This window comes from Charadrius vociferus, unplaced genomic scaffold (genome assembly GCF_000708025.1).
Source record: "Charadrius vociferus isolate BGI_N301 unplaced genomic scaffold, ASM70802v2 scaffold301, whole genome shotgun sequence".
NCBI lineage: Eukaryota > Metazoa > Chordata > Aves > Charadriiformes > Charadriidae > Charadrius > Charadrius vociferus.
In genome coordinates, this window is record NW_009646842.1 from 411513 (window position 1) to 423993 (window position 12481).

Here is a 12481-nt window from a genome sequence, read left to right on the forward strand (position 1 = left end):
GGGAGCCGGCGCTGCCGGGGAACCATGCTGGACCGCTCCGCTGAGTCAGGTCCCTCCATAGGAGTCTCCTCTCCTCCTGCCTCGCCATGGAGAAGGGCACAGGCTCCCCCCGGCTCCCGCCCCTCCTCCTTCTCCCACGCCGGGCTTCAAAGGGAGAGACGGCAAAGGGCACCTCTCAGCTGGGACCGGGCCAGTGGCACAGGGAAAAGCGGAGAGACGGAGGAAAATGAGACAACGGAGGATGGGATGATGAGTTCTGCCCCTCCTGCTCCGCTGTGGAAGATCAGTTTCCCCTAGATTTTCCCTTTGAGGGGGGATCCATGGCTGGTGAACAGCCTGCACTCTGCTGGGCCAGCCCAGCCGAGGAAGCTGTATTCCGGGTTGTCAGTGAGGGTAAGCCAAGCAGTATTGGATGAGGACAGCAGAGGGGTCCCTTATTCAACTCTGCCGTAGAGTAAGATCTCTCCCCAAACTCGCAATATTCGGAGGGAAAAGCGAGCACCAAGGCAAACCTCCACAACTTCCCATTCCCTTCAAGGGAATACTAAGAAGATACTAAACCTGCTAGCCTTTAGTATTCAGAGCTGATATAAATCAAGTACTACAGAGATTTGGCTCTACATCCCCTTACGAAATAGCTCACTGATCTAACATGTAAGCTACTCACTAGGGAAGCTCAAATTTTGAGATGTCAGATACCCCTTAACCACATGTGTTTGCATTCACTCATCAATGGCTCGTCATTCCTGATAAAAACTGAGGATGAGAGCACGATCTTCCATTGCAAGAGTATGCATATATTTATGTTTAAATAAGAACACAAACCTTTATGGACACCTTTTTTTTTTTTTTTTCCTCCTGTTATTCCCAATTTCATTCCACAAGATGACATAATGTTTCCTTTTTACATCGAGGGCTATAAAGGCAGCAGCGAGAGCCTTACGCCAAGTGTCAGCCTCACACTACATTTGTTCTAACTCACGAAGGGGCCAGTAGGAAATACAAAATGAGAGACAGAATTTGACAGAGGAGCCAGAGAGCTAGGAAAAGACACAAAGGAAGAGTGAAAGCAGAATGCAGAGAGACCAGACAGAAAATATGAGAGAGCTGATACAGATGGCAAAAAGGAAAATAGAGCAAGCAGCTTCATCAAAGTTTTAGCGATAAGAGTGCAGCAATTTCATCTTAATGCTTACTATAAATTCTACTTATGAAAGATCTGGATAGAAATGTCTTATGGGGGCTCCAATGGTCTGTGGGTGCAAAAAGAGACTGTAAGGAATCAATCAAGGTAGGTGACAACTTTGAATGAATGAAGAAAGGATCCACATGCTGTTTTTTGGAACTTGCATGGAGGCCAGGTGTTTCCATTTTCTCTCATCTTCCTTTTTTCTTCCCCCCCCAGCAGATCCGATGCTGGAGTATGGGCTAACACATACAGCCCACCTCCTCGTGACAACCCAGATGCCTCCCAAAGGGGCCCAGGGCACCTAATACAGCAGCTGCTCTCTGCACAAGCAGTTCTTACTCATTCACCCGAATCTCTGAGCAGAGATGTGACTGGGCACAGCCAAAGAGCCAAGCCTGCCACTGCTGCTGCCTCCAGGAAGGAGGAAGAGACATCATTTTCTGCTGCTAGAGGGGGCTGCCAGCAGTAACTATTGCCCTCCCCCCCACCCCAGAGTCATTATCAGCAGCAACAGCAAGCCTGGCCATGGTGAAAGCAAAGTACACGGAGACACAGGTCTTTCTGCTGTTCTTCAGCAGCTTGCCGCTACCAACAGCAGCCAACTTTGTTCACATACAAAACCGCACTGGGCACAGCTTTCATTTAGCTATCTCACAGCTTGCCCTAACTTCCTGTGCAACTCCAGTTGTGTACAAAGCCCTCAGGACCCACCAGCAAACAATTATTGAATACCCTAGTTACTGTTCTAATTAGCTTCCTTTAGCAATAATCATACAAGTAAATCACTTCCACATGTAAACAAATCACAGGCCCCCTTTCCCCTTACTGTTCCTCAACTTATAATCAAGCTAACAATTGTTAATATTTACACAGCTGATGCAACAATATCACCTAATATAAGCCTTGAGTTGTACTAAGTAGATTCAGTTCCTATTAATATTTGCTTTCTTATATGACTAATTCTGTGTACTTATAGTCTTACATTGTAATCCATATATTTGTCTATATTTGCATAGGTCATTACACATTTTATAGTTATTGTGAGTTTTAGGGACTGACACACAAGTTTCTGTTCTTTCAGGTATCCGTGTAGGTATGTTAATACGTATATTACAGTAATTGGCGTCAATACATTTTGCTATTTATTCTTCCAGTTTTTGTTAACAGATTTTTTTTTCCATTCTTACAACCGCATTAACATTTTATCTTGCTCACATAAGAAAAGTCTGTATTAGCTGCAACACAGAAATTTATGTCTGCAGTCTTATTAATTATTTGAGCCACTGTAAGAACATCAGAAGCTCCACAGAAGCTGCGCAGTAAACACAGCAGCATATCCTTCAATGGTAAACTCTTCAGGGCAGAAACTGCCCTTTTTAATGTATTGCTACAATATTACACTCAGTCGTCACAAACTCGTAGATGCACCCACAGATAGAATCATACATGATTTCACATCAGCTCTTTCCACAGATCTGCGCACACAGCTTCTAAATATAGTACGAGTGTGCACAGACAGCACCTCCCACTGCCCACTTGGACTCATCCTGTTATGCCAAAGGTTGACAGCACCAGGGTGGAATTCCTCTGAGTCTGGACAGACCCTCTTTCATACCCCTCCATCTCTTCAGTTTGTCTCATTTCCTACACAGACATCCGCTTTCCCCACCTCCCCTCCCTTCCCCTCTCTCTCTCTCTCTTTCTTTCTCCAATTGCTTCCCAACACAATGCAGTATAGCACAATGTCTTTTAAAAAGCATACAGCCACTTTCCCTTCTGAGGCTGAAACTGCCCCAAGGTCCATCCATTACACAACGCCACACAAGCAGCAGAGAAGATCTGAACCCACCCTCCCCCAGCTGTCTCTGCTCCCATTCCTTCTAGATGCAAAATATATTTTAATTGGCACTGCTGGCAAGACGAGAATAAAAGCAGCTAAGCTGCTCATCCCCTACCTGAGCAAGGATCTCTCATCCCCAGCTGGTGAGCGGATGGAGACAGGGAACCCAGCTGCTCTCCGTTCCTTGCACTATCAATTATTCACGTAGGTTGCAGTGTCCTCCCTCTCCCTCCCTCCCTTTCCCTTCCGCTGCCCCCACCTGCGGATGAATGGAGAGCGAGCAGGACGGCGCTGTCATACTCGAAACTAGAGATCATTGTCGATTGAACCGTCAGCCTGTGGAGCAGCTGGGCTCTTACGCAGAGAAGCTTGGTCCTCCGGGAAGGGGCCAGACCGACGGCTCCATAGGTGGAGCACGGGCAGCTCTGTACACCCGCATCCTGCTCCCTGCATTTCTAATCCCAGACCTGCAGGGATGACCTTTAAAAATGAGAGGGGGTTTTGTTGTGTTGTGATTTGTTGGTTGGATTTTTTTTTCCCCCCCAGAAAAGCACATTTCTTTATTTCTCTCAAGTATAACAACAGTTATCTGGTGACAGAGAAATGGGACACGCAGATTCATGTGTATAGGGCACAGTAGGAAGGGAAAGCAGCAGAACTGAGAAAATCTGAAAAATGCTTACTTAGTACTGACTCAGTCGCATAGCAAAGGCACTGAAATAGGATAATCTGCAGGGACAGAATGACATGGTACTTTCTGCAAATGCTTTTGGTAGTTATGAGACTGACCTGTGGATTGGAATGATTGTTCAGTGGCAATTTTTGTAGATAATTAAAGAATTTCCCATGCAGTACCAGTCGTAGGCAATGGTAAAATGAGTTCTGGCAGACCCAGGTGAAGGCGTTTAAAGCATTTTGCCTTTGTAGAGGGCTACTACCTGCAACCGGGTGAGTTCTTTAGATCTGTCTCAGAGCAAAATTACGCTTAGTTCCCAGGCCAAATTAACCACTCCATTTTGCAGTGAAGTAACTCAGCCCAACTCTTACTGGTCCCATTGATCTGATGGGGAGACCTACTAGGTAATCTTAAACATCACAGCCATTTCTTCCATTAATTCTTCCCATGACCATAGCCATGGCAGAGGCACCGCAGAGACAAAAGAAAAAAGTATACTAGGGTGCTCAAAGAGTAGGTCAGCATTGGCTTTTCTGCCCTATTTAACTTTTCCCACATTTTGAAAAAATATCTGCAGGAATTTTACCAGAAGTAATAAAGAGTTTCCTGAAATTACATTAAAAATAAAGTGCCTAATAAAAATTGTTGGTATTGCAACCTCAATTGTAAGTAAGACTCCTGAAAACTTGGCAACTCTTTTAAAGAGGGCACTGTGATTGTATCTGTAACTGTTTTTAATTATGTTATTGTTTCAGAACTTCATGGATCAAGTTTTGTCAAGCTTTTCTCCACAATTATGCAGGCTGGAAATATTTTACTTTAAACAAGGGAAAAGTCAGCACCTTTTTGTTTTCACATGAGCATGGGAACCAACAAGTTCTGTTGATGGACCAACATGGAATTTCCCATGGACTTGTTTTGTGTAGTTGTTCCAGGTCTAAAAACTCAGACTAAATCTGCTGGAGGACTTACAAGACCCTTCTCATGTGATGAATCTCTGATGAGGTCTGCTTTGCAACCTTTTCCTCTTTTGGGGACATTTACAGAAATGTTTTTTCCTAATTGACCATTTTGATTAAGTTTATAGAAACCTTTTCTCTGAGATAAGGGACCAAATTCTCTTTGCAATAATTATCAAAGATATATCAAAGAGATAATTATCAAATTATCAAAATCTAATTTTGAGAAAATTATCAAATGAACAAATTATCTTTGAGACCTTGATCCCCTAATTTTAGAAGATAACTATTCCAAAGGTTACTAAGGGATAATGATGTACAGACACACCCACACCGACTGTCTAAAATACGTTTTGTTTACAGAAAAGTAGGCTAAGAACAAAGTATGGTAAAACTCAATAAAAGTAAGAAAATTGGCATTGCAAATATTTGAAAAGCAGTCATGTTTGGCTTTTCAGTAAGCAGCAGATATCAATACCTGTATATCTACGTACAGATATAGAAGCATAAATTTATGCATTTTATTCTGAATATTAGACTCATATTGGACTTACTGTGTGTCTGGTACCTTGCAATTTTAAATGAGTATTATTCATAACCTGATTAATAAAATTATAACATCCTGCCATTTCTGCAAGCCTTTCAATCACCCTTAGGTTATAAACTGACTGGGTCTTCACATTTGTCTCTAAAGAATCTAGAAGAAATTGTTTGCATATAAGTACTGACACTTGACATTTCCTTGCTATCTTTATTTGAAGTTCTTGCAATACATTATTGATACTGGTTCCCATTGTTACCACTGTTCCACATATGGACGAAATGGCACAGAAAGACTAACCCTCACTGTCACCCAGAGCTAGGAAGAGCAAACAGAGCTTTCAGTCTGTCAGTACAGTTGCACAAACAGCTCGAGACACTTGCGTACCGCACCGACACCAGGACGGTCCCACTTGGATCAGCCCGCTGATCCGGGCCACATCCTGAATGCTAGCGCTGCTGCAATGATGGGGACTGGAATAAGTGGCCAGGGATGGAAATGCGATATGGCAGGACTCCCTTTTTTGCAAACAACAGTATTTTAAACTGGCCCGTGAATCTGCGTCATCAGTCCCCTGGCAGAACGCTTAGATAACAACTCTGTTTATTTTCAAGCTTTGAGCAAAGTTGCCTGCTAGTGGAACTTAATGATATGAGAAATATTTATTAATTTATGTTACTGTCAGTACTGTATGAATTGGGGAAAATTTTGGCAGTATACTCTGGATATTTGTCATCAGGGAAAATTCCTATGGATGGAAGTTAAGGAATTACTTGCTAATTTCGGAGATGACTGGAATGGCCGCAGTTCAGAAAAGAGGAAGCAGCTCCTCCACAGAAGTGACTTCTAGGTTCTCACATATGTGCACAGCAGAAGGACAAGAGGTAACATTCAGGTTGCACCAAGGAAAATTTCAGCTATGTTTAAGGAAAACTTGGTTCCTCCTATGAGGGTGGTTCAGCAACTGAAAGAAGTGCCAAGAGAGGCTGAGTAATCTCCATTCTTGGAGATCTTCAGAAGATGTATGGACAAGTACCTGAGCAACCTATTCGAGCTTTGAAGTTGTCCATTTTGTGCAGGGCAGTTGACCTAAACGAGACTTTTCCATCCTAATATATTCTGATTTTACTCACTATATGTTAGAACACCTGTGGCATGAAGTGTTCAAAAGCTCAAAGTTCCTTTTTCAGTAAGAAATGTAAGAGCTTGAAGTTCTGCAGTGTATCAGATCATAACCAAATTGAAATTCCTCACTACCAGTTTCCAACCACAAGTCATAAAGTTTTCTAATCATTCAGCAGGTAAAAATTTTCTTGGCATATGTGAGAGCACTCTGAAAATCAGAAAGAGTTTGTAGCATCCAGCAAGTCTTGCCCTGGAAGTATATCGTAGGTGCTCAACAAGAGAATAGCTCAGGCAGATGGAAAACCTGAGATGTGAGGACAGTTCTAATAGAGGAAGGCACTGTAATAAACCCATATATTACAAATGGTAGTGCATTATCTATATAATAATTATGCTTGACTGTTCACCCTTGAGAAAGGATTTAGTTCCCAGGCTTTACTGCACAATTAATTTCATAATTGTCTTTAAATAATAATTTTAACAAAGAAAAACTTTATGCTTTTAGTCAGACAGTCCCTCAAAAGAAGTAGTATATGGATATACAGTTCCAAGTCCATGAACTCCATGTGAAATCAAGGCAGAGAAGTGAAAGGATTGCCAGGGTCATGTTAAAAAAGACAGATGGACAGACTTTTTTGACAGCAGAGAGGCAAGTCATTGGAGTGAGGAAAGGCTGAAAAGCACATAGGTGAAGATACAGGCCATGTCTGGGTTGGGTCAACAAGTTTAACAGATCGCAGAAACGAAATGGTATTCAAACAAGAAGAATAGCAGTCTAATCCAAACAGAAGGACAGGGAGCACAGTTTTTGTGCTATGTATGTACCCACAAGTTTCCAAACTGGTAATGGGACCGCTAGAAAGACGCACAGGACGGGGAGGAAGGGAGGTCAGACCTGGGGGGATGCAGTGTGGGTGAGGACAACAGGGGAATGCTTGGGTGGAAAGGCAATCGGACAAGGAAGTTTCTTTTGCAGAACTGGGGATAAAGCTGCTCTCAATTTCTCTGAACCAGCTGGGATTATTCCTGACAAACCTCTCCCGCCAGCCCGAAACTCTGAAGGGAGCAGAAGGGGTTAAAGCCGCCCGCAGTAAAAGGGGTAGCAGGAGCGGCCCCTGCCAGGCTACCTCAAGCTGGGGAACACCGTCAGCCCAGAGCCCCCTCCTCTGGCCGGAGTCCCCCCGCCCCTTTTGGCCGGTCCCCGGGAAATGGGAAAGACGCCGATGCCCCTTTAAGAGCGGGAGCAGCTGCTTATTAGTGTGGACGGCACGATCCACTGCGGCGCCGGCTGGGAGCGGGGGCATCCACCATCCAGCATCCACCATCCGCAAACTACCATGCCCTCCAAATGCTGGGGAAACCCAGTAAGACTTGTACCCCAATATACGAAAGTTCACTTGCAAATACACAGGAGAAGGGAGAGTCCGCGCCGCTAATTTCTTAGACTTCATCAACACCTGAAATGCTGTGGAATTATGTATTTCAGTGCAACATTTCTATTCTTGTTTTCATCGAAGGAGGCTGCAAGACAGCTCAGCAAGATCTCGGCCCTATTTGTAAGGCACAAAGTAAAGAGTCGGTCCCCATTCTAAAAAAACTCGTTCTCCAAGAGACCTGTGATGAGCCAAGCGATTTGCTTAAAGTCATAGCCAAAAGGTTTGTAGCAACTGGAAATTTATCTGCGATTACCTGAATCAGAGTTCAGTTCCTCAGTTACAAGAACAGTCTTCTTGCTTCCCCTTTCCTTGCTATTACACCTCAATAGATGAAAAGCATGAAATACAGTGTCTTTAATTATGGGAAGGGGAGGACATGGTTACTTACTTGCATCAGGACAGTAAGGAAACAATATGCAGACTGCTTACAATTACTGCCTCAGGAGAATTTCATCAAAAAGCACCTACCAATTATTCCACAATGACAGGCCACCACAGTAGCGGCAAACACGGTTTATGCAGAGCATTAGGAGAAAAAATAATGGATCATTTGTTTGTTAACCAGTAAGGACACATAAAGGATAAGGAAGGTGTAGTAGTGTAAGTATGTATGACAGCAGAGAACAGCTGATACTTGCTTTGACAAATACTTAGCATATATAACATCTTAAAAAGAATCACTTCATGATCTTCAGTAAGAAAATATCTACCACTTAAGAACCATTCACTAACTCTAAATACCGAGAAAATCTATTGAAAAATGTGGGGAACATTTTGCTTGTGTGGATGGCTTACAATATATCCTACTGTGTTTGTACAATACATATCACAATAGGACACAATTGGCATGTGTTGGCTGTGCAGTATAGGTAAGCATATATTTATAAAATACATAATATATTCTGTCTACCAGCCCTGCAGTAAAATCTGAGTCTATGGTTTCAAGTTTACTTGTTACAGAGCAGTGCTCCCTAAACTTTTTGTAGTACAGTCAGACAACATGTCTCACAAAATAGTGTTTCCGTATCAAACTTAAACGACAGAACAACTAAGGAAAAATGATTCTGTAGACCAGTTTGTTAAGCACCTCACTGGCCTGGATAGCACTTAGAGGACAAACAACTGAGCACCGCTGGAAAATCAGCCTGCATAGAGCACTATGGATAGTAAGAACCCAGTAGAATTCCTAAACTGCAGGCAGCTGAACTGCTACAGCCGAAAAACTCCTAGTAGATTGCAGTGAAACTGGCATGGGATAAAAAGCATCTAGCCATTCTTAGACAGCAAGGGACTACTTGGCTGGAACAGGAAACATCCAACAATTTCTAAACTATAAATTGTAGACCTGAGATAAAGAATGCCAGCAATGCTTCGGTGCCACATAAAACTGAAAACAGGGAAAACCCAGCAATCTTCTAACAGCAAGTAGAGCTACACAAACTAAAATATAACGAAAGGAGGGCAAATATTCTTCTCAAAGAATATTAAGAATTGATAAATATACGGATATAACTGATGCGAATACATTTGTGGAATGAAAGACAGAACTGCAATCAATATTGGGACTCTGCCAAAATGAGGAAAGTCAGCTTTGTTAGGCAGTAAATATTTATACTGTGTTAGTGCTCAAACCCCAGCTGGATTGGTGTGAATGCTACAGAGAAAACTCGTAAGGGTCAACAGCTAAACCAGAGACTTTAGGAACAGCAAGAGCAACCAATTACTCTCTCATCCTGAAGAGTTTTGCATAGGCATGTCAAATGTGGGGAATCAGTTAACCACAGCCTCTTTGTTTATAACACCAGTATTTCATCTATCACCCCAAAACAGTATTTTTTTTTCCCTTGACTCATCCAAAGACATATATCTATTGTTGATTTGGAGAATATCAGGTTTTATTTCTCATCTTTTTCTGCATGTTCTTCAAGCTGTTCCACTTCAGTTGTCTCTTATCGACCTATCACAAAAACCTCTTACTACGGCAATTTCTGGCCAAAACTTCTCCATTTAGAGAGCCACAATTCACAAGAAGCCTTGCTTTTGTTTGGAAATATGTTTACAGTCAGACTCTACACTTCTTGTTTGACCTACCAGTTTCAGCACAACCTGTAATAAAAACATTCAGCCTGCAAATTAACAAAATATAAAATAGAAGCATTAAAAAATCATCTCTGAAAAGATCTCTAGAAGTGTTTTAATGACTCATATTTTGGTCTTAATTACATTAAATAAGCCATACATAGTTTGCACAGAAATTAACACATTTCTGCCTTCGCCAGTGCCATGGTGAAGTGTGTTGATCTGGTAGAAACTCATGTTGCCAGTTTCATGTACTTGAGGTTTGGAATTTTAGAAATTCTGAGACAGGCTTAAGAAAGTTCACTGTAGCTGTGCTGCCATGGGAGGACAGTTCATGGTAAGGTTGCAAGGGGAAACCAGCAAGCAGATGCAAGCGATGCAGAAAGCTGCAGTACTCAGTATAAGCAAACACTTGGCAGGGATTTTGCATAAATAAAGATCAGTGCCTCATTTGGTCTTTACAGTGATCATAAGAAATTGAACAAATCGCCTAAAGGCTACAGTTCTTCACTTCCACACATTCCTCATTCTGCCCTATCCCCTACTTTGCAAATACCATTTCCAGAACAACAGGTGAACATGATATTGCCAAGGAAGCAGAGGAGTCAGCTCTCATCGCAAAGGCCCTTTATCTTCTCTTCAGATGGCCAAATGTACATCCCATAGCACTGGCTGAAGTACAAATTTAGGAAGTCTTGATGATGGTCAAAGTTGTTGCTGAGCAGATTGATGAGCAGGAGAATCAGGGTAAAAGTAGTACCATCATGTATCAAAGACTTGGAAACTTCATCAATATCAGTGGAGACTTTGAGATTTTGTCAATAACAATGGATCTACAAACAGGTGTAGACTGGAAACTTGTGAGAGATCTGGGTGTCACACATTGCCACACTTAAAGTGTGAGAAGTAAAGGGTCATATAATGGCAATTTTGACAAGAGACCATGATCCCTTTTTTTAATCAAGCAAGACAGAATTTGGAGGAACCGAGGAGGAATCAAGAAGGCAGTGGACAAGAACATATATCTCATCAGTAGTTCCAACATATTCACATAAGTCTCTTCAGCCAAACTAAAATCTCCCATGCACCAACTGTCAATGAGACCTTTTCAAATAGTTAACACTGTCTCCTGAATCACTCTGACATCTTTCATCTTCAAGGGATTTCCCAGAATAGCCTTAGGAATCAGAGGTTGCCAGTAGCCAGCAGACTTGACAACTCTTCTCAGGAAACAGTGGCACCGTCACATGGATAATCTTTGGCATCAAATATGACCTCAGTCCAACACATATGTCCATGAACTATCCTGACATTCTCCCTTCATGGGCGATCTTCTCACATTCACAGAAAGATCCATTGCAACCAGTCATCACTTTTCTCATGAATACAGACACAATGTGGAACAAGCAGACTTGCACAGTTACCACCATTCATAAATTCTGTCAAAGCCATCAGTTCAACCAGACATACACTTAATTCCGTATGTTGAATGTCCTTGTCTTTTATTGCCTACAGCGAACAATAAAGCTCTCTCTCAGCAACAGCAGCCTTGATAAAACCAAGTTCCCCTTTGCAAACAAATAGGAGTTGCACTACCACCGCTGCTGCTGCCTCAGGAGAAAGCAAAAGTGGTGTGTTGCTTTCACAGCACTGACTGACAAATAGCAGCCTGTTCTGGCAGTGATGTGGCATGGTGCTTTTTACGAGGCTGCCCCTGCAGCTGATGGCTGACCTCAGAATCAGTCGTTCACCCCACAGGAAAAAACATCCAAAGCATCTTCACAATGCCATGCTAGAACGTACCAGGATAACAATGCAGATGCCATACACCGGGCAATACTACAAGGCATGATCATGGCACGTACCAGAAATGCATTATGATGTGCTCTAGCTAATTTGGCAGTGTTCATCAGACATGCAAATCCATGTCAGAAGTGGAAAAAACCTGTACATATCACTAAATAACCTGACAGCTCGCACACTGAGGAACCATGCCAAGATAAAAGCTACATTCTTGTCAGCTCACGTGTCTATTTGCTTTCATAAAGTAACAAAGAAAATGCTCTTTCATTGACCCCTGTGAATGCCTGTTTGCACAGATGTAACTGAAATGTAACACCCGTTTTTCCTAAGGCAGAAAAAGGAACCACATTGGGCTTCCCCTCTCTGAGGTGTGCTGCCTTTGTGGCACACGGCTGGAGCAAAGTGCAGGGAAAACTGGTGCTAAAACTAGTGCTGAAACAAACAGCGTTGCCTTTGGATGAAGAATATCTAATGAAACAAAGAAAGGATCACTGTTACAGATCTAGTTTTCAAGCAAAACCCGCCTCTATTAAAACAGATTTTACTTTTTTTTTTTTTTACTTTCTTATTTCTTTTCTTACCAAGTTATCTCTCTCTGGCATTCCATACTTGAATTGTTGTTCTGTGGCTTTGTCACACTTGCTTGACACTATGAGCACCTTAGGCTGGGAACAGGCGCCGAGAAGCATGTGAGATTCTGTGCCGCATTTGCTATAAAGCACAACACTCAGAGAGTGACTGGTACCAATAAATAGCAGTGTACTCTTTTTTTCCAAAGCACAGCTCATCAATAAAATAGTTAAGTGAGCTCTTTGGCAACACTTCCCCCATTC

General features: G+C 42.4%; 1 protein-coding gene across 1 annotated transcript in view; it reads right to left on the reverse strand.

Annotated features, from left to right (window-relative positions):
* Nucleotides 1-3197, reverse strand: part of RAP1GAP (RAP1 GTPase activating protein) — a 37546-nt gene extending 34349 nt beyond the window's left edge. Inside the window, exon 1 of the mRNA XM_009892279.1 lies at nt 3145-3197. The gene's annotated coding sequence lies outside the window, so the exon portion shown is untranslated. The remainder of the gene's footprint in view (nt 1-3144) is intronic.
* Between the last annotated feature and the right edge of the window lie 9284 nt (nt 3198-12481).